This window comes from Tenrec ecaudatus, chromosome 9 (genome assembly GCF_050624435.1).
Source record: "Tenrec ecaudatus isolate mTenEca1 chromosome 9, mTenEca1.hap1, whole genome shotgun sequence".
Classification (NCBI taxonomy): Eukaryota; Metazoa; Chordata; class Mammalia; order Afrosoricida; family Tenrecidae; genus Tenrec; species Tenrec ecaudatus.
Genome location: NC_134538.1, coordinates 133613206 through 133632630, shown reverse-complemented (window position 1 = coordinate 133632630; position 19425 = coordinate 133613206). Strand labels below are relative to the sequence as shown.

The 19425-nt window shown below is 39.8% G+C and overlaps 1 non-coding gene across 1 annotated transcript; it reads right to left on the bottom strand.

Moving 5' to 3' along the window:
* Nucleotides 1-1201: 1201 nt before the first annotated feature.
* On the bottom strand, nt 1202-1365 carry LOC142457614 (U1 spliceosomal RNA). Its single transcript, XR_012786316.1, has one exon. It is a non-coding gene; the product is annotated as a U1 spliceosomal RNA (small nuclear RNA).
* Between the last annotated feature and the right edge of the window lie 18060 nt (nt 1366-19425).

Sequence of the window (19425 nt, the reverse complement as noted above, 5' to 3'; positions counted from 1 at the left end):
AGAAGGGATAAACACCGGAGGAAGCTTCCTTTCACATACAACATTAGTTTTTTGATGGCGAAGATAAACAACTATTCATCACAAAAGTCTGAGAAGAAACTCATAAGCCACTGAAAAAATAACTGAGGAAAATTTTAGCAGCAGGAAAAAGGTCGAGAGTACATATGATTAATTACACCCTGCGGCTCCAAGAGTTCCCCTTTCTAAAGACTAAACTAAGCGGAAGTTACAGATGCCTGAGCATCTAACTGTTCAGACGTGTACATTCTCCTAGAGATGGGGAGGATTGGAGGGTTCCTCTAACATTTTATTCCTAGTGTCTTCTCCTCTCATAAAGCAAAGTAGAGAGTTATGGACAATTTCCTGATTAGAAGCTATTTAATAATTATCTTAGAAGAGATTCTCTATTTTCCAAACCTAGTTAGCCAAATCTTGTCTCTTGGGGTAGAAGGGAACTTGTACTCCATAGACTAAGATATTTTGCCTTCATGAAATAAATCAGTCATAAATTCTTCAGCTTTTCTAAAAGTTATAATCCTTATCATGTAACAGATATTTCAGAGAAATCTGAGGCCGAGGCCATGTTGGCTTGCAATAGGGCAGCCTGTTTTCCCTTCGGGGATTGGACGCAGCACTGGCAGGCACACTCGAGCCACTGTGGGAAGAGCTGCGGTCTCCAGGACTTTGAACCAGTGGTTCACACAGCAGAGAGCTCCAGCAAAAAGCAGTGGCAGAGTTCCCAATGGGGCAGCTAAATTCTTCACCAAAACCAACGCTTATTTTTGAAATGACATGTGATGCTCAATGTTTCTTTCTTCCCTCACATTTGGAGGTAGAAGGGAAACACAAAAATGGTGCTCAGAGCATGTATGGAAATAATAATAATTTATATTTATTAAGGGGTCAGGAGGGTGGGGGTGGGAGGGAAAAATGAGGAGCTGATAACAAGAGTTCAATAGAAAGTAAATGTCTAGAAAAGAATGATGGCAACACATGTACAAATACGCTTGATACAATTGATGCATGGATTATGATGAGTTATAAGAAGTCCCAATAAAATTTTAATTTTAAAAACAAAATTAAGAGGGTAAAGTTTTTTAAATGCCAATGTGTGAAGCAGTCATTTCTCATCAACCTTCAACTGCTTTTTATATTTTATTTATTTATTTGTTTGTCTGTTTATTTGTTTATTTATTTATTTCAGGGGAGAGCGCGAACGCAGTCCCCCACTACCACAAATTATGCAATGGAATTTCCCACTTTTGGGGAAATCGCAGGGGTCAGCACATCCGGAGTGCAATGGATGAGCCTCACCCTGGGAAAACCACCTTCCTGATCATGGTGTTTCACCTGCCGGGTAAGTTTTTATTATTATTATTATTAATGATGTAAATTCTCCCCAAAATATAGTTACAGATAAAAGTAATTCATGACACTTTCTAATTTTCACAATTATATTGTTAAACAACAGGAAGGGATACCATCTCACCTAAAAAGTAATGGTAGAACCCTTACTAGTAGTAATTTGTTACTATTGTTCTAATCTTTATAGAAATGTGTTACATTCATGGTACAATCACTCCATAGCAGAACAGAAAAACATCAACGTGTGCTATCTTACAGTAAAATAATCCATTCGCTATTCATGAAGTGCAATTAAAAAAACCTGTCTTCTATATTATTTGGATAATAAAGGGTGCATGTATTCCTATTCAGTACATTAAACAGCTTTTACCTCATCAGCTGCAATTGCTAATACTGCACTCCCCAAATACACATTCCCTCCGCACTGAGATGCCTCCGCACACAGGCACAGACAGAAACCACCGTGAGCTCCACTGAGACCACTCAGAGCCTGTCACTAATTTAGGAGGTGGGTTTGCCTTCCTGTTAGTTCATACTGAGTTGTCATTTGTTGCACATATGATATGCTGCTACTGAAAATGTCACCCAAGTACTTGATGCACTTCTTTCAGTTAAGAATATTTGACATTTCATGTGAACGCAATGGCATTCCTATTGGAAAATGAACAAAGCCTTCCTAGCCTGAGTAGGTGACCAATTTTCTTCCACAGCCAAGCCAGTGAGCAACTCACATATTTCTTGGCACACTATTTAAAAATACTAAATTTTATAGATCAAGCTTCATTTATAGAGCTAAATATTAACAGTTACCGCTGACATTCTTAGTTTATTTTAGCATTTCATACATATCGACAGATACCCCCTCCCCTTCCCGTGGAATCGGGATGATGTACTTTGTTGATGTTGCTACTATTTTAACCATGGTTCCGACAGAAATTTCCCAGGAAAGTGTGTCTAAGACACACCTGATTAACACAATTGTGCCATAGGTTTGGGTAGTATAAATAGTTCCCGTTAATTATAAAAGATAAATTCTGATTTAAATTGAGTGTTATTGACAATGTACAAATTGCTTTCTATCTTTATTATCTTCTAATTGTTAAGTATTTCATATAGATGTGTTTCGCTGAGATTTACGTTCCACCTGGAAGAAAAACCATCTCAACAGTCACCATGGACTTGCACTAGTCCCTGCCAAGGGCTTCCGGGAGAAAGGAGGCAAGGACAAGCATCCTACATTAGCACAAATTAAAGAGAATATTTGGGAGTGTTTTCATTAGATTCAAAGAATGCATACAGAAAACGTTTTGAGGAAAAAAATGTCAATTTTAACAGAGTGCAACATTTCAAAGAGGAAACAGGTTGTTTATCGGACCCATTGGTGAAATTAGAGGGTGGTTTTGAAATCATTTTCTAAAACACGAAAATACTTAAGTTTTCCAATGCATAGACTGCGTTGCTTAATTTCACACAACTTGTGCGCTGGGGCTGAACTCCGACCATGCCTATCCTGTCGGCTGAGAACATACTCTGAGAAGCTGGCGTCTCCCAGAAGAATGCAGTATTCAAACGGGACAAATACTCCTTAAGAACCTGTGAGATGCAGGTGATACAACCCAACTCTGAAAGGAAAACACCTTGAAGTAATTGCGGATAAAAATCAGACGACACCTACAGTATGGATTGCACCTGACCACAGAAAAAACAGACAACTTCCTCACTCGGGCCCTAAGCAGCACCATGATAAATGAACAAAAAATGAAGTTGTCAAGGAGTTCACGTTCCCTGAATCCAGTCAACACCCAGGGAAGCTACTCGGTTATGCTGTTGAGTTCTTCTTCTTCTCCTTCTCCTCCTCCTCCTCCTCCTCCTCCTCTTTTTTAAATCAACAAAAATACTTTGCTTTAAGATATTCAAAATTTCCATCAAACCGATTTTTATCAACTTCGGGATAATTATTACAATCCCAATGAGATAATTAACTTTGAGATTGATTTTTATTCAGTGAGACATGAGAAAACTCAGTCTCTGGGGCATAGATTTCAAGTGGAGGTATCATGGGGGAAAGCCCTCTGAGCTACCTTTGGGAAATCAGTTCCTACAACTCAGAAACACAGTGCAAATCCAACATGCACGTGGGTCACTGTGATCATAAACAGATTAAATGGCAACTTTTGTTTAATTGTTTGCAGGTTCCTTCAGTGTAATTTAGGATGCTCTGTATTTTGGTATTATTAATATTATATTTTGTTCTCACAGTGTACCTTTTATACAACACAGAGATAACTTAGAATTTTAAATAATTCTAGTTCTCTATCCAGATTATTTTTGTTTATTGTAATTCAAAGGTAAATTTTAACAATACAAGAAAGCCATCCATCTATTTTTAAGTGTATATTAGGAAATGTCTTTGTACACTGAGTTCACCACTTTTGCTCCCATGAGTGAGCTTAGGCACCCTTAAAAGAGCCATGCTAATTTCTTCTTCTTAAATCTACATGCTTATCAGTTGTGCACATGGACCTGCAATCCATAATCTCAAAACACCAAATGCATGCACGACTGTTCCTTATTAATGCTTATTATTTATCTCCTGTAAAAGAAAATAGCCTCCAGTTATTTATTGTGGATGGACACTCCAAGCGTGTTCTTTCTTGGTGTGGTGAGCTTAGCCAATGCCACTCGGTGTTGATTGATACAGCTACTCTGGTTTATTATGATTGGGGGAGAGACCAGGAGCATAGCAACAGAAACTTGACTGAAGTTTCTTCCTCAGAAAAGTCCTTATATCTTTGTTGGAAATAAATATTTATCTGTGGACCTCCAGTGATTTTTCTCCCTATGTCATTTTATGCTTATATTGATGATTCAACATACATATATATCCAAAGGTGCTACACATTTTCTTCTGCCAATATGTATCACATCCCAAGGTAATCAGATTCATACCTACATGTAGTCATACATATTTAATCATTTGGTCATCTACTATTGACATGTTGATTCATATATGTCTCATTTAGATATAAACTTTATCTTTTTCATGTTTCATATATGCCTGTCTCAAAAGGATAAAATAAAATGTTTTCATAGTAAATTGTTATACAAAGAAGCAGATGTACAAATAGCCATTTTGATCAAATGTTAAGTCTAGTTATATCTTAAAATAAGTAAAAAGAAAAGATAATTATGATATTATGATAAAATCTATTAAAATATTTTCAGAAAAAAGAGTTCCTAAAAATAAATAAATAAAAAGCCACTATTATTTGTAATGAAGAATTAATCAAAATAAGTTACACTAAAGCAAGACTGTTTTCTATATATAACTATGCCATGCTAAAAGAACACTATGCAATTTAGAAATATTAAACCTAAGTAACAAGAAAAGACATGTACCACATAAACACAAGGGCAAGTCCCACGCCCATGAAATGGGTTTCCTTGATACTATTACATTATTATATAATTCATTACTGAATTAGAATAACACGTCCCATTTTCTACCATCATTAGTGAATATGGTAAGAAGCTGTTTAGTTTTGTAAGTCAAGACAAACACCATTTAATCAATACTCAATCCATTTCTATTTTACACAGGCCCAAAGAATTTCCCTGTTTTGTAGGAGTGTTTAAGCAGACATTCACTTTTTCAGAATAGTTCACGGATGCATCACATACAGTGTATACAGTCCATCCCCCTGCTGCTATGCACGCCAGAATAAGACAGCGGGTTCCCTTCCTACTGATTCGTGGGCATCTGTGTAATGCCTTAACAGTGAATCTACAGGGCTCTGGGCTCTACTAGGTTGCTGATAACTGACTCCATAAACACAGAGGATATATCATTTCAAGAAATTTTAACAAGCCATTTTTATTCATAGGAGGTATCACTTTTTAAAATTAATTCCATCCAACATGATATTTCATAAGCCAAAAAGCAAGGGTGCATGATTGGAATATAAAGAACACAACTTAAGAGTTTCTTTATCTGTTTTGTTTCAGCCAAATAAAATAAAGCTGTGAAGGTTTACCATTTTTCAAGTAATTAAGAAATGACCATAAACTCAGAACCCAGCAAGCAAACAACATGGGAACCAAACAGACAAAGACAGTCTTAAGTCACGTTCTTATGTTCCATTTATGTTATAAGAGATGACATTTATCATTCACGGACCAACATGCAGATATGCCCACATACGAGCACCCGGGGTGAAGACTCTTACCCATGTTACACTATGCTTTAAGACAAAATTTCATTTATTTGTAATTAGAAATAAATATTTCACAATATAAATTACAAATTGTTTTGTGATTAATCACTAGGCTTTAATTATGTTCAATTTGTAACAATGAAAATACATCCTGCATATCAGATATTTACATTATGACTCATAACCGTCACAGAATGGCAGTGATGAAGTAGCAATGAAAATCATGTTATGGTTGGGGGGGTCACTGCAGCACAAGGACCTATCTGTATCAAAGGGTGGCGGCCTTAGAAAGGATGAGAACCACGGCTATAAAGTCACCATGAATTGGAAGGAACTCAATGGCAAAGGATTTAAAAACCTGTTAATCATGTTAACCCTGAAAATTATGAACCAAATAAAATCATATGCATTAACCTATTAAGAAAGAAGATAAATTTCTTAAAATTAAATATTATTTATTCAGATGCTTTCTTTAAGCTTTATCAGTAGTCATTGTTGATGATTTGAAAGAACTCTTTCAAATATTCTTGTTTAAAAGTACTTTTATGTGCAGGGTCAAAGCAAATACTGTGTCCTATCTCTATCTGTTAGAGGACTATAGAAGAATTCAGTTCAGTGTGTTAATCTCTATTTTGGCTTCACATGATCCTACAGATATTTCAGAATAAAGATATGGCTTCATACATCCAATAACAGCCAATTCCCTGCAAATTCCAACAGGACGTAGGGTTCACATTAGGAACCACATACCTTATCAGAAAGATAAATTGTAAGACTTTAAGTTTCTAATCCTCTATCTTGAAGCAAATTCTGAATTTGTGTGTGAATGTGTGTGTGAAAGATTTAGACTCCCATTCATCTTTTTTAAACTCATTCTCTGGAGCAAGTGGGATTCCACAGCCACCTATTCAGACAGGGCACCTTCATCCAAATTTAGGCACCTTAATTCACAGAACACTCACCTTTAGCTTCACCCTAGATGATCTGTCTAATCAGCTGAAGATGTCTGAAACTCGTGTTCTGGCCAAAGAGTCCAAGCACTGTACTCTGCTATGTAATCCTTATCAAAATTCCAGTTGAAAGAAATAATATTTATGGAGGATTGTCTAAATGAGACACAGCACAAGTCAGATATATCTCAATCTGACCAATTCTAACTCCAGTTGCGGTGGCTTAGTTATCATCTCTTACAATTGATTTTATTAAATTTCTACTTGATGTTACCATCATCCTTGCTTCTAAGGAGGAGTCTGACTGTACTTCTTGCAAGATAGTTGTGTGTGTGTGTGTGTGTGTTGGGGGGGGCGGTTGTGCTTTGGGCAGTCCAGGGTCTTTGAATCTTCTCACCAATACCACAATTCAAACAGCCGATCTTCTTCAATCTTTCTTATTCAATGTACAACTTCCACAAGCATATGAGGCCACAGAAAAATACCCTGGATTGGGTCAGGTGCGCTTTAGTCCTCAAAGTAACAGGCTTACTTTAAGAAGGTCGAAGAAAAACCCTGAATCAAATGCAGACTCAGAAGGCATGCAGGGACTAATCATGGTGAACAGGAACGGCACGTCCTTCAGAACACCAGGGACAATCCCATGACTCCACAATATCCCAACCTCGTGTACAACTTCATCTTGAAGGCACGGAGCACTGAGCATGAAGTTGATCTCCGGAATGAAGATACCTTTCTTTGAACTTTTTCCTAGAGAAAATGAAATATGCTCACACCAAATAAAAAGTTTCCTGATTGGGATTCAGAATCTAGCTGGATAAGCCACGCTCTTGGCTCCTTATGGTAGTCCTTCGTGTAATGACTCCTCCCACCCCAGAAGCGTTACTAACGCAACCCACCACAAGTGAAATCACTCGCACCAACCCAGTGACCAGCATGAGCTGCCTGCCCCACCCACCCCACGAATGGAATCCCTCTACTGCACCAGGCCCTGCCAAGTTCCCAGCCAGGCCTTCTCTTTCCGGAGGCCCCTCATGATGTCAGGGGTTGGAGCAGGAGCTGTAAGGAGCACACACACACCTTCCTTCTGCCGTTCACTTCACTTGTCACCCTTGCAAAAAGATGTTTTTCTTTAACTGAATAACCAAATGTTTTCTTTAAAAAATAGAAGAGGGGGGGTTGCAGTAAATATTATTTATACTTGTATTTTGTGCTGTCTTGAGAGTAAAAATGTTTAGACCTAATTTGAAGAAAAGAAACACTTGGTACAGATACTAGATCTAGAGAGTGCCCGGCTGTACACTCGTCTGAAAACATTGGGTCGGGGGGGGGGGGTAAATGTGGAACAAAAATCACAAAAGAGAGCCGGCTGACTGGCCGAAAAGGAGACAGGTGGAATCCTCAAGATTATGGTCATTAGTCCCTCCTTTAGATCTGGAGCTTAATCTGCTTCTCTATTAGGATAATCAACCATCTGTGATCACAAGGGAACCTTACCCAAAGACAACCTTCAGATGGTTCATAGGGAGGAATGGAAATGGAACACAGGGAGGAAGTGGGATAAGTGACGGTGCACAGAGGGAATTGCGAGGCATAAGCTCTAACAAAAGGTGTGTGAGTTGTTGACTTCACCCTGATGATCTGTCCTGGAAACCTTTACCTAATGGACAATAAAAAGTATCAAAAGAAAATAAACTCGACATTATAATGAAAAGATACAAAACATCACAACGAGGAAAAACAGGTGACTAATTTCAAAACCTCTTAGTCATAAGCTTATATTTTAGATGTTTTAGGTCAATGGTAGCAGAAGCAAATATCTGAACAATCGGGCGGATCTCTTATCATTGACCAGTGCCCTGACCTTCCCCTAGAAGCGAAGAGCAGCCTTTCATGAAAATGAGCACCTTTGGAAGTGTTTGTGGGAAACAATGTTAAACACTTCTTTGCACAATACTGACTATATGGAAATGTAATTAGAAACCCATGAATCCTTTGTTGTCAATGAACGTTATAACATACAGTTGAATGGTCAATATGACACTCAAATATCAAACAAAGGGGACACTTTTTAAAGTTTTCAACAGAAATGTTTTGATACAAATACAAAACTCGCACATACTATGATTTATATAGGGAGGTTCCATTACCAAGCCCCATTGGTGCACAATGGTAACCAAAAAGAATAATTCGCTGACTTTAAATTATTAAGACAAGTCATGTGCTGAGAGCAAGGTGCTCTGAAACTACTGAGACACAAAGGGGCGGCACACTGGGCTGGATCAAATGGCAATCTACCAAAGAGCATCGCCAAGGACTCCAACCACCTCCAGACGGATTGCTATCGAGCTGATGGTGACCGTAGTTTGAGCCAGGCTTAGTCATCAAAGTAATGCCCTTGGTTTTCAACAGCTGGTATAAGTTAATCGCTAGTAATAATTGTAGTAATTTCCTATCCCTTTTATCAGAAAATCTCGACATACACCTTCCTTCTAGCTGGTTTTGCTGAGAGAGGCAGACGCCAAAGTTTTCCTTGCCTCTGTAAGTTTCAACAATTTCCTTGTTGAAAAATGCTCCATTTTAAGAACATAAACTCATATTTCATAATGTGAACGTTGCTTTAGAATGAATGCAGTCTCTAGGAAATGAGGATCTCTTTGCTGGCTTCTCTTACCGTGTTCTGACTCTCCTATTGTCCTTACTGTGTGCCACTGAGTAGTAGCTCACAACTCACAGTGAGCTGAGGAAACAGAGAAGAAGTCCCCCGTCCATTTCCCTCAGCTGTAATAGAAGCTTTATGGTAATAGATTCCTAGGTTCTCTCTCCCTGGGAACTGATGGTAGATTTGAACCACTGACAATATGGTTAATCTTTGCGCTACCAGGAGTCATTGTGCCTCTTAGGTTTCCATGTTTCAGGAATCAGAAATACTCTACTTTCGTGGAGAGGAACTGGAGAAGCGATTGCCTTCCTCAAGGAAAGGGTTCCGTGTTTTTGTGTGTGCAAATCTGACGAAATTTGCGCAAGAATCACCAGAAGCTGATGATTCTAATCTGCCTACCTGACTCCTAAGAGAAAGAGTGGAAGGTCCGCTTGTGCAGAGACTACAGCAAGAACTATCTCTGAACAAGCAACTTTGTCACAAGTGGTGGCCAGGAGAAGCGCTCAACTCAGTGACCTAAACCACCTGAGAACAGCACTCTTCCTGGGCAGCACCACCCACAGCGATCAAAACCTAACTGTGGAAAAGCTGCGTGCTCCCCAGAGATTGTCCCAATGAATCCTCACCTAGTTTCATGACCCGTCGATCCTTCCAACTATATATATTTACTAATAATCTAGAAAGCTTGAATTGCAAGATGATGGCTACAGCCATTTAGGACACATTTTCAAGACCTTTCTGTGAATCAAGACTGAACACAGTGCTCCCTGGAGGAAAGCCAGTGCTCTGGGGTTAATTCTAATGCACAGTGACCTCCAGAGAGACTGGATTTAGCTCATGGGGTTTCCAAGGCCACAATCTTTACAGGAGCAGAATGCCTCATAGTTCTGAAAAGGAGCTTGTGCATTTGAACTGCTAGGCCACTATGCCACCAGAGCTCCTGAATGTGGTGCTGGGGATAAAAAATAGAATATTTATCATATTTTATATATTTATATAACACATATTGTATTTAACATTTTTGTTAAAATTATTTCAAATGTATATTTCAACTATGTATCTATATACTCGAGTACAAGCCGACCTAAATATAAGGCAAGGCATCTAATTTTACCACAAAAACTGCATTAAAATATGCTGAAAAATTCGGCTTATATACAAGGATATATGGTATATAACTGAAAATTTTTAATAATAAAACCTACAAAAAGCAAATATGCAATTATTCATGGCTGGTACAAATACAAAGAGAGAAACTCTCTGGACAAGAATATAATCCTCTTTGCCCAGGATGGGTAACAATCGGGTAAATCACACATGTCCTCAATTACAGAGTGGTTGAATGAACGAAGAAGGCACAGGAGTTAAGCATCCAGCTATGAACTCGGAGGGTAGCAGTTCCAATCTACCAGTCGGTCCTGGGAGAACTGTCTGAGTGCACAAAGGTTACAGCCTTGGAGATTTAAGAGGCAGTTCTACTCTGTCCCATAGGAAACTCTGAGTCAATGGACTTGATAAGAGGTGTGGTTTTCAGCTTTAATGTAAAGAAGATGTGGAGGGGCAGTTAGTGGAAGCTCGGGAGCCTTGCTGGCACAGTGGCTAAGTGCATTGGTGCTACCCAAAAGTTCCTACTTTGAACCCACCAGTCTGCTCCCATGAAGTTTTAAAGCCTTAAACACTCAGGGGCAGCTCTATGCTGTCCTAAAGGAGCGTTAGGAGTTTGCATCAACTCAGCAGCGATGGCTTAGGTTTGGTTTTTGGAATGGTGGCTCAGTGGTAGAATTCTTGAAGAAGCCAAGGTGGCCCTTAGGTTGACATTGGGTTGTTACCACAAAATCTGTGGTTCAAATTCACCAGCCGCTTCATGGGAGATGGATGATGCTCTGTGTTCTCCTAAAGACTTACGGTCTCAGAAAACCAAAGGAGTAGTTCTACTCTGACATACAAAGTTTGCTTCATCTGTTGAAATCAAGTGATGGCAGAATTGATACAGAAAACCTTGGGTGACTGCCAACTCTTCAATCTCAATTCCAACCACTGCCATCCACCAAGGGAAGTCTGTGTGTTCCTCTTGGGCTGAGCAGCACCTAACCACAGTAGCATTCACCAGCACTAGACAAAACACGAGAAGCGCAGAGACAGATATCTCACACTTCAAAGGTGCACAGTCTTTTTCTACAACACTACCAAGTTCTACAACACAGTGTCACAGACTTGCACACCCTCCTGGACTATGTGAAAACTGTCACCTTAGATTGTTCAGAAGATTCAAAACAATGCAGTTAAGTATGGCAGAACAACCAGAGAGCTTACCTAACAGTGATTTCCACAGTTAGCTTTGTTAGCTGATACATTTTCAAGTGATTATTCCAGAAAGAGTTATTTTTATCATCGATAGCAGTGACTTTTACACTATCACGAGAACACACTCATCATCATTTGATACACACTGACACACACACATACCATGACAGTTCGAATGAATGTTCTATCCAATTATAGCTCATTTGATTTTTTTTAATATTGGTTGCAATTCAATTGATTTTATGACCCACCATTGGACCAGAAGGAATGCCTGGGCAGTACAGTGCTAAACCATGCAGCTGTTAAATGAATGGTTGCCATTTGAAACCCACCAGCCACTCATGTGGGTGAAATATGTGGCCATCTGATCCAAAGGGATAATCTTGATAGATTTTCTCAAAGGGCACAGAATACATACAAGGACTAAATAATGAAGAAAATGTAAGAAATGTCAAACTGTATCGGTGAGAAAAAGAGCGGTAGAGTTGTGCTGACGATTTTCTCCAATCACAACAAGGCACCTACTAATGCTTCCCAGGTCATAAGGGTTGTCCTCCAGGAATTTCCTTGGGAAATGTTACCTCATCCACACTACATCTTAGATTATGCCCCTTCAGACTTTTGAAATTCTGTAGTCAGAAAGCATTTGAAATGAGCATGATGTCAGCGGCCCAATGGTTTCAGAGCTGTCTCTTGGATGTGATATACATTGCAGACTGTGGGATTCTTTGGTGAAGTATCGGCAATATGGAAATACCCCTATTCCAACGTGTACAGATGTAACTGGAAGATATGTTAATATAAAGAGGATATGTTTAATAAAGAGTTTGATAATATTATAGCAACACTTTTTGACTTAACTTTGTGCTCTGTCTACTTTTCAGTGGGATCTATAATTCATTTCAGTGGTTATGCAGATCCCATAGACAATGCTCAGGATTATGAGGTTTATTATGAAAGTTGAACCAGTGACACTTCAGGTGAGAAATACTCGGATATAATTTAGTCAGGACATGTTACATACTCTTTCAGGCCTGATAATAGATGCTAGAGCATGGCACTCCAAGGTAAGTCTCAGCTGTCGGGCACTCAAGTCATGATCCATGGGCCAGCAAACCCAGCTCCTTGACTTAAGTGTCTAAAGGCACCCACTCTGACCATCAGCCTCTTGCCCCAAAACACTCGGCTTAACTTGCTCCATGGTTGGGAAGTACAACACTGTCTCACGCTCTGCTCTGGTTCTTCTGATGATGCTCACCTCCTGATCCTCTGGTAGCACAGCTGTCTCCAGCAACAAGGCGGTTCACTTTGTGAGGCTCTCAAGAGGTCCAGAGGATGCACTCCACTCTGGCTCTTGCTCATACAGAGATTTGCTCCTCACCCTTCTGAGACAGAAGGTTGGCAATGACAATTAACCCTGCTGACAATCACTCACAAAATACTGTATCTGTTCCTTCCTTCTTCTTCTTTTTATTTTATGAAATACTTTTATTGGGGGCTATTACAACTCTTATCACAATCCATACATTCATCCATTGTGTCAAGCACATTTGTACATATGTGGCCATCATTGTTTTCAAAACATTTCTATTTCTACTTGAGCCCTTGACATCAGATTCTCATTTTCCTCCCCCTTCACCCACCCCTTCCCTCATGAATTCTTGATAAATTATTATTTTCATATCTTACATCATCTGCTGTCTCCCTTCACGCACTTTTCGGTAGTTTGTCCATTTGGGAGGGGATTATATGTCAATCCTTGTGATTGATTCCCCCTTGCTCCCCCCACATTCTCTTATTCATCAGGATGGTGTGGTCTGGTGGATCCACATTAACTAATTCAGTGTGCTGCATCTTGTCTCCAACCCAGGGACTTCAAGGCATTTGTCAGCATCCATGAAATAATACAAAGCTGATACATATTACTGTGAATAGTGAAATCAAGCCCTACACCTCACAGGGATGAGAACGAAGACAGAGCACTACAAGAAATGTGGCTTTCTAGTAGAGGAACGCAAAGGAGGCTCAAAGCAAGCAAGGTGTAGAAAAACCATGACCACCCAGGAATGCTCTTGCCCAAATATTGGAAGAGGGAAGAAAGAAGAAGTAATGAATGGGAATTCCTTTTATGAGTAAAGGATGTACAACTAGAGGAAAATTAAACAAGTTGCCCAGGTAGTGCCTCAGTTCTTCAGGAAAGATGGTTTTTATTTCAACAGATTAATGAGCCCAGCCATGTGGATGTGGCTGCTAAATCCCAAAGTTAAAATAAATGGTGCCTCCAAGTAGGGGTGGGGATATTTAGGAAAACGGAAAAGTTTGAAATACTTGATTAAGGGGCCAGCATGTGGTCACTCAATAGTAAGCATGAATGCATAGCCTTGCCTTCTAGCAAGCACAGCCTGGCTTTAAGCACCTGGTCCCACTCCCCGCTGCAACTCAGTCAGGCAATGAGAATGGAATTCTAGGTGCACAAAGGGAACGTCTCCGAGAGTCTCTTGGCCTGAAGGCAGGAGGAAGGGCATTGCTGCACCAACCGAGAAGGACAGAGGGTGATCATTCCATTTGTTTCTTTGACAGTGCCCACCCTGTCCATTCTCATCTCTCCTGGCTCTCGGCTGGGAAGTAGCTCGTTGCCCTCACTGAAGTTCGTGTTAAAGTACTTAGTTCATTTCCCAAACACACGAAAATGTCACCAGAATTTAACCCACGAGGTTTGGTTGTGGTTGACAGTGATGGGACACTTTCAGCTAATTTGACGTCCGGTTGTGGTGTCCACCATTGACACATAACTGGGATTGGCCATGTTTATATCCCTCATCCCTTAGAGTCGGGAGGCATTCTCCCATTCGGGGATGGCTGCATGAGGACCTGGGAGTTGGATGTGCAGTTTGCCGGCTGTGCCCACTTTCCTCCACTATCAAGGGGGCTGGGTAGAAACAGTATAGGATACGAGGAAAGAGAAGGGAAAATCACAGCTCTAATTAAACACTGACTGCCAGTGATGGCTGCCAAGTGCTTGAAAGGCCATTTCCAGTAAAGCAGGTTCACCTGTCAGATGCAACCAGGCAGCTAATAATTGGATACTCAAATACAAAACATAACTCACTACCATTGAGTCGATTCTGACTCATAGGGGATCTAGAACAGGGCGGAACTCCCTGTGTGGGTTTCCAAGACTGCAACTCTTCATGGAAGTAGAAAACCTCATCTTTCTGCTGGACCCGAACTGCCAATGTTAGTTAGCAGCACAGCATGAAACCACAATGCCCCCAGGGATCCTAATAACTTGCTGCAACACTCTCTGAATGCCCACCTTCGGGGGCCTTGTGACTCTGATTTGGCTTTCCCTTTTGGAGGCAGATCAGACTTGATGACTAGTCAGGTAGGAAGTTCCCAATAAGAGTGTTTAGTCAAATGGAAATAGTACATTCAATAGTCAGCTACCCACGGTGATCTTACTTAGTGACATTTTTGGCAGCTGTCACATGTAGGAAACTCCTTGCCACTAAATACACACACACGCACATATGCACACACGTGCGCGCACACACACACACCGCTATGCAAAGAAGAGTTGCAACAGCATCTTCAAATATCCTTCACTAGCTGTGACTGCTTCACTGATGGCTTGGGTCCATAGACATGTGATGATGTCCCTTCGACTGACAGCTCTTCAGTCTCAGCACCAAACATGTACCCCTGGAAGTACCCTGCTCCGAGGGCAGAAGTCAAGAGTGTCCTCCTAATTCTCACCAACACGTCCCTGGATAAATCTCTTTGTTTGTTTGCTTTTTAAACTAAGTCTTTGGTGGCACTTCTGTAAACAGCCCAGGAGCTGTCTAGTCTGCTCCATGAAAGAGGAAAGATTGGCAGATTAACGACACGTCCCTTCCAAGCTTAGAACAACAGGGAAAAACAGGTAGTATGGGTCGCTCGTGTAGAAAGGCCCGGTTCTCTGAGGAGTCGATTTGTCCTGAAGCAGAGATTATGCTTCTGATGCAGAAGTTCTCACTGCATGCCAGGGTCCAACCTTCAGAAAACTTGGATCTTCTGTGTTGAGGGGTGAAAGCCCACATTTCATGTAGTTTTTGTCAAGAATGGTATAGGGCCTAATGTGAAAGCTAACATATTAGCCAGATTTCTGAGGTTCCATTAGCACAGCACGATGGGAAAGAGCCACGTCCCAACTGCGCACATGGTGGCTACAGGTACCGGGTTGACAGTCCGAGTTTAGAAAGCTGGACACTTTATAATATACAGAAATGACCCATTCTGCTCTGTATCCCAGAAGGAGACGCTATGGTTATTATGAAAGAAGTGAAAGGACCTGCCCTTCCTCTGCTCTTAAGCAAAACTGTGTCTTTATCGGCTAAAAGCGTTATGCACTCCTGGAAAACGGCGGTGAAGGAGTGCGGGTAATGTCTTTGCTTGTAGACATTCTGAAACAGGCCAGAAACACGACTCCTTTCCAAAGCTCTACACCACCTCAAATAGAAACCTTGTACACCTATTGATCAATAACGTCACACTCTCCCCTCCTGGACCTACAGGGGCCATTAATCAACTATCTGCGCCTCTACTCATTTGCCTTTCTAGAATCATAACAAAAAGTCATCTTTGCTGTCTTATTGGGCATTACATAATATTTCTGAGGTTCATCTATTTTTCTTTATTGGCTCAATACTCCCCTGTGCATACACAGACACTTTCATCGTTAACCACCTTTCGATAAGGTTGAGTCAGGTCTGGTTGATGGAGTTGGTGGGAAAAAGAAAAAAAAATCCTAACAAATCCCAAAACTTCTTTGGAAGCAATTTCTTCACGGATGTATATGACATACAAGAACAAGATGGATGCCAATGCTGCCTTTTTAGAGTGTATGGGATATAGACAGGCAATAAAGTCATTCTAGATGGATCTCAAAGCGGAAATGATTTTAAAAATCACTCCCTGTATTTCTCTGATATGGAGTCTTCGGTGCATCTGAGTAAAAGGAATCTGATTAACACTATGATTTAATTTACTTAAAGGTGCTGAAATTCTCTAAAACTATTGTTATAAGGGACGTATTCTCAGAAGTAAAATAATTAGGAAGCTGATGAAATGACTACATAAGCTATTTTACCAGAGGGGTCTATTTCCCCTTCTTTTCTAGGAATGTTTAAAGCTCTCCTTCAAGCTCTTGGTAAATCTATTGATCTGTGAAAAGCAGGGCTGTCCAGGGAGGCCGTTCAGTTGACATTACATCTCCAGTGATGAGATGAGCAATGAGCATACGGCGTGCTAATTAAACGTCTTCCAAACCTTTTAACTGACTGTACGCCAAAAAAGGTAAATAGGGTCAAGCATACTGTAAGGTTTTTTTCACTTAATACTAATGATGTAAACAGTAATCTTTTTTAAATGTGCAGAAAGAGCGAGCATTAGTGTAATCATATAAAATATACCTGGGTCATCTAGATTAAGATTGATGGCCTGTGTAATATGTCTTTCTTTTTAGCAGGCAGACTTATTTTCTAATCTTAAGTATTTTGCATTTCAAGTTGGGAGATAAACATTTCAAACCATTCCTGTGGATATGCAAATCCACACAGGTGGGAAGTGTTAACTATTAGCACTTAAAGAGATGAAGTGAAAATGAAAGACAACATCAAGGATAATGCACAGAAGCCCTCTGAGTCTCAACTTACAGAGTTCTCACTTATAAATTATCCTTTAGCGATATGACAATGAAGAGCACTTTTATTTTCAATGAAGAACACTTTTAAGAAAATTTATACATTTTTAAAATTCTCCATTCCAACAATCAATCTCTATCTCTCTCTCTCTCTTCTCTCTCTCTCTCTCTCTCTCTCTCTCTCTCTCTCTCTCTCTCTCTCTCTCTCTCTTCTCTCCTCACATTGAGTCACCCCACAAGTGACTGATCATTGAAAGAGTGGAAAGTATAAAAATTAGAGACCCACTTGAAGTGAGAACCTTTAGAAGCTCGAGTGTTTGTTTAAAGATTACTTCCTGTGGTCATAAGTACTAGGTGACTCACATAGTGTCATAAACAAACACAAGAACTTAAACATTTTAAAATACCTGCATAACAAAAACTACATTTGAACTACTTACATTAGTTACGATTGCATTTAAATTATTTTATTAAATATTAAGCACTAGATTTATTTTAATAATTACATTTAATTTAAAGAGTAGCCATCAGCAGCTTGTTAAGGCATTCAATACATTCATGTTCACAGTCCCAGCCCCCAAATATTATATTATGAATAATTAAATATGTTACAGTTTTGGAGCTCATTCTTGGAGCATCCATCTGTTTAAGGTTGTTAATGGTATACTTTTATAAAATTTAATGTGAACTGTTTTATAAATTACTGACTATAAATAAATTTAAAAAAACACAAATTCACTGCCATTGTGACACTGCTGACTCATAGTGACGAACTGTGGGTTTCTGAGACTTCTAATTGTTTATGAGAGAAAGCTCAGTTTTTCTCCCATTGATTAATTATAATGGCCTTAAAAGACTATAGTTAAATAAGTGGCCATTTAATAGGGAAGCAACAGAGCCCACATGGAAGAAGCCCACCAGCCAGAGTGATCATGAGGTATCCATGGGAATAGGCATCAGCAGGTTAAAAACAAGCAGTCAAATCTATGTGAAGGAGCATGGATGCAGTGGAGGCCCAAAACCCACCTGTAAGATAATTAGACATTCTCTCTCAGAAGGGTCACATGAAAAAGATGATAAATCCAGGGTGTGGTACAGCATTAATGAAACACATGACTATCCTCCGGTTTTTTAATACTTCTCATTTATAATTAAGGTTTTTGTTTTACCTTATTAATATTGTTAGATGTGTGTATGTTCATTTATATAATTAAAATCATTTGAGAAATGAAAGCCAAGATAGATAACCCTTCAGAAATGGGAATAGGAGTAATGGCTGCCTGAGGGTATGGGAAGGGAAGGGAAGGGAAGGGGGAGGGGGGAGGGGAGGAAGAGAGGGCTGATAGCACTGATACCTGTGTAGCCCCATGGAGGGGAGCAAACGACAGAGTCATACCTGAATGGATATATTGGATGGCGTAAGATGCAGCGCAAATAATGATCATAATACTAAGGGTTCAAAGAGGGTAAAGGGGAACTGATATCAAGAAGCTTGAGAAGAAATAAAATGGTTGAAAACTGATTGTGGTCGCATTTGCACACTAATACTTGATGTGATTGAACCATGGAATGTTATGATATCTGTAAGTGCTCCCAATAAATGATTTCCCAAAGAGTTTCAAGTACTGAGCAGTAATTTTAAATTTGACTACCTTGCTGTGCAGGCATACCCAGCAGTGTATTTACCATTTACTGTACCCCATGTCCCTGAGGGACTCCCTTGAGCTGAACCCAAAGACCCAGAACTGGCTGGGGGTGGGGACAATTGTTTCCAATTTCTGAGGCAGATAACAAATAGGAAAGGGTGACTCGGTCAAAGGAAAATGGGGAGTAAAATCTGTCTGCAAGAAGGGTGTCTGTGAGTTCAAAAGAACCGGGTGCTTCAGCTAAGAAGCTTCTTTGAAAACCACAGGCCAGACTCCTTGATGTTTTGATGTGTCTTTGCTGTCAACTATTCTGAGCTGACCAAAATATAGGTACTTTTATTTTCAATTTATATTTGAATATACAACTCTTTATGATCGTGTGCAATCATAATTTCAAACAGCTCAATCATATCCTTCTAAAATGACTTCAAGTTTGCACAACATCCACGAGAATTTGTTTAACAACAATGGTATGGGTTTCACTTCAACTATTCATGAGTGTGTCCCTCACCTATTGTTTACTGTCTAACAAATTACCAAAGACACTGTGTGGGTTCAAACAACAAAGAATTACTGTCTCTTAATGTCTGTGAGTCCGGTCTGG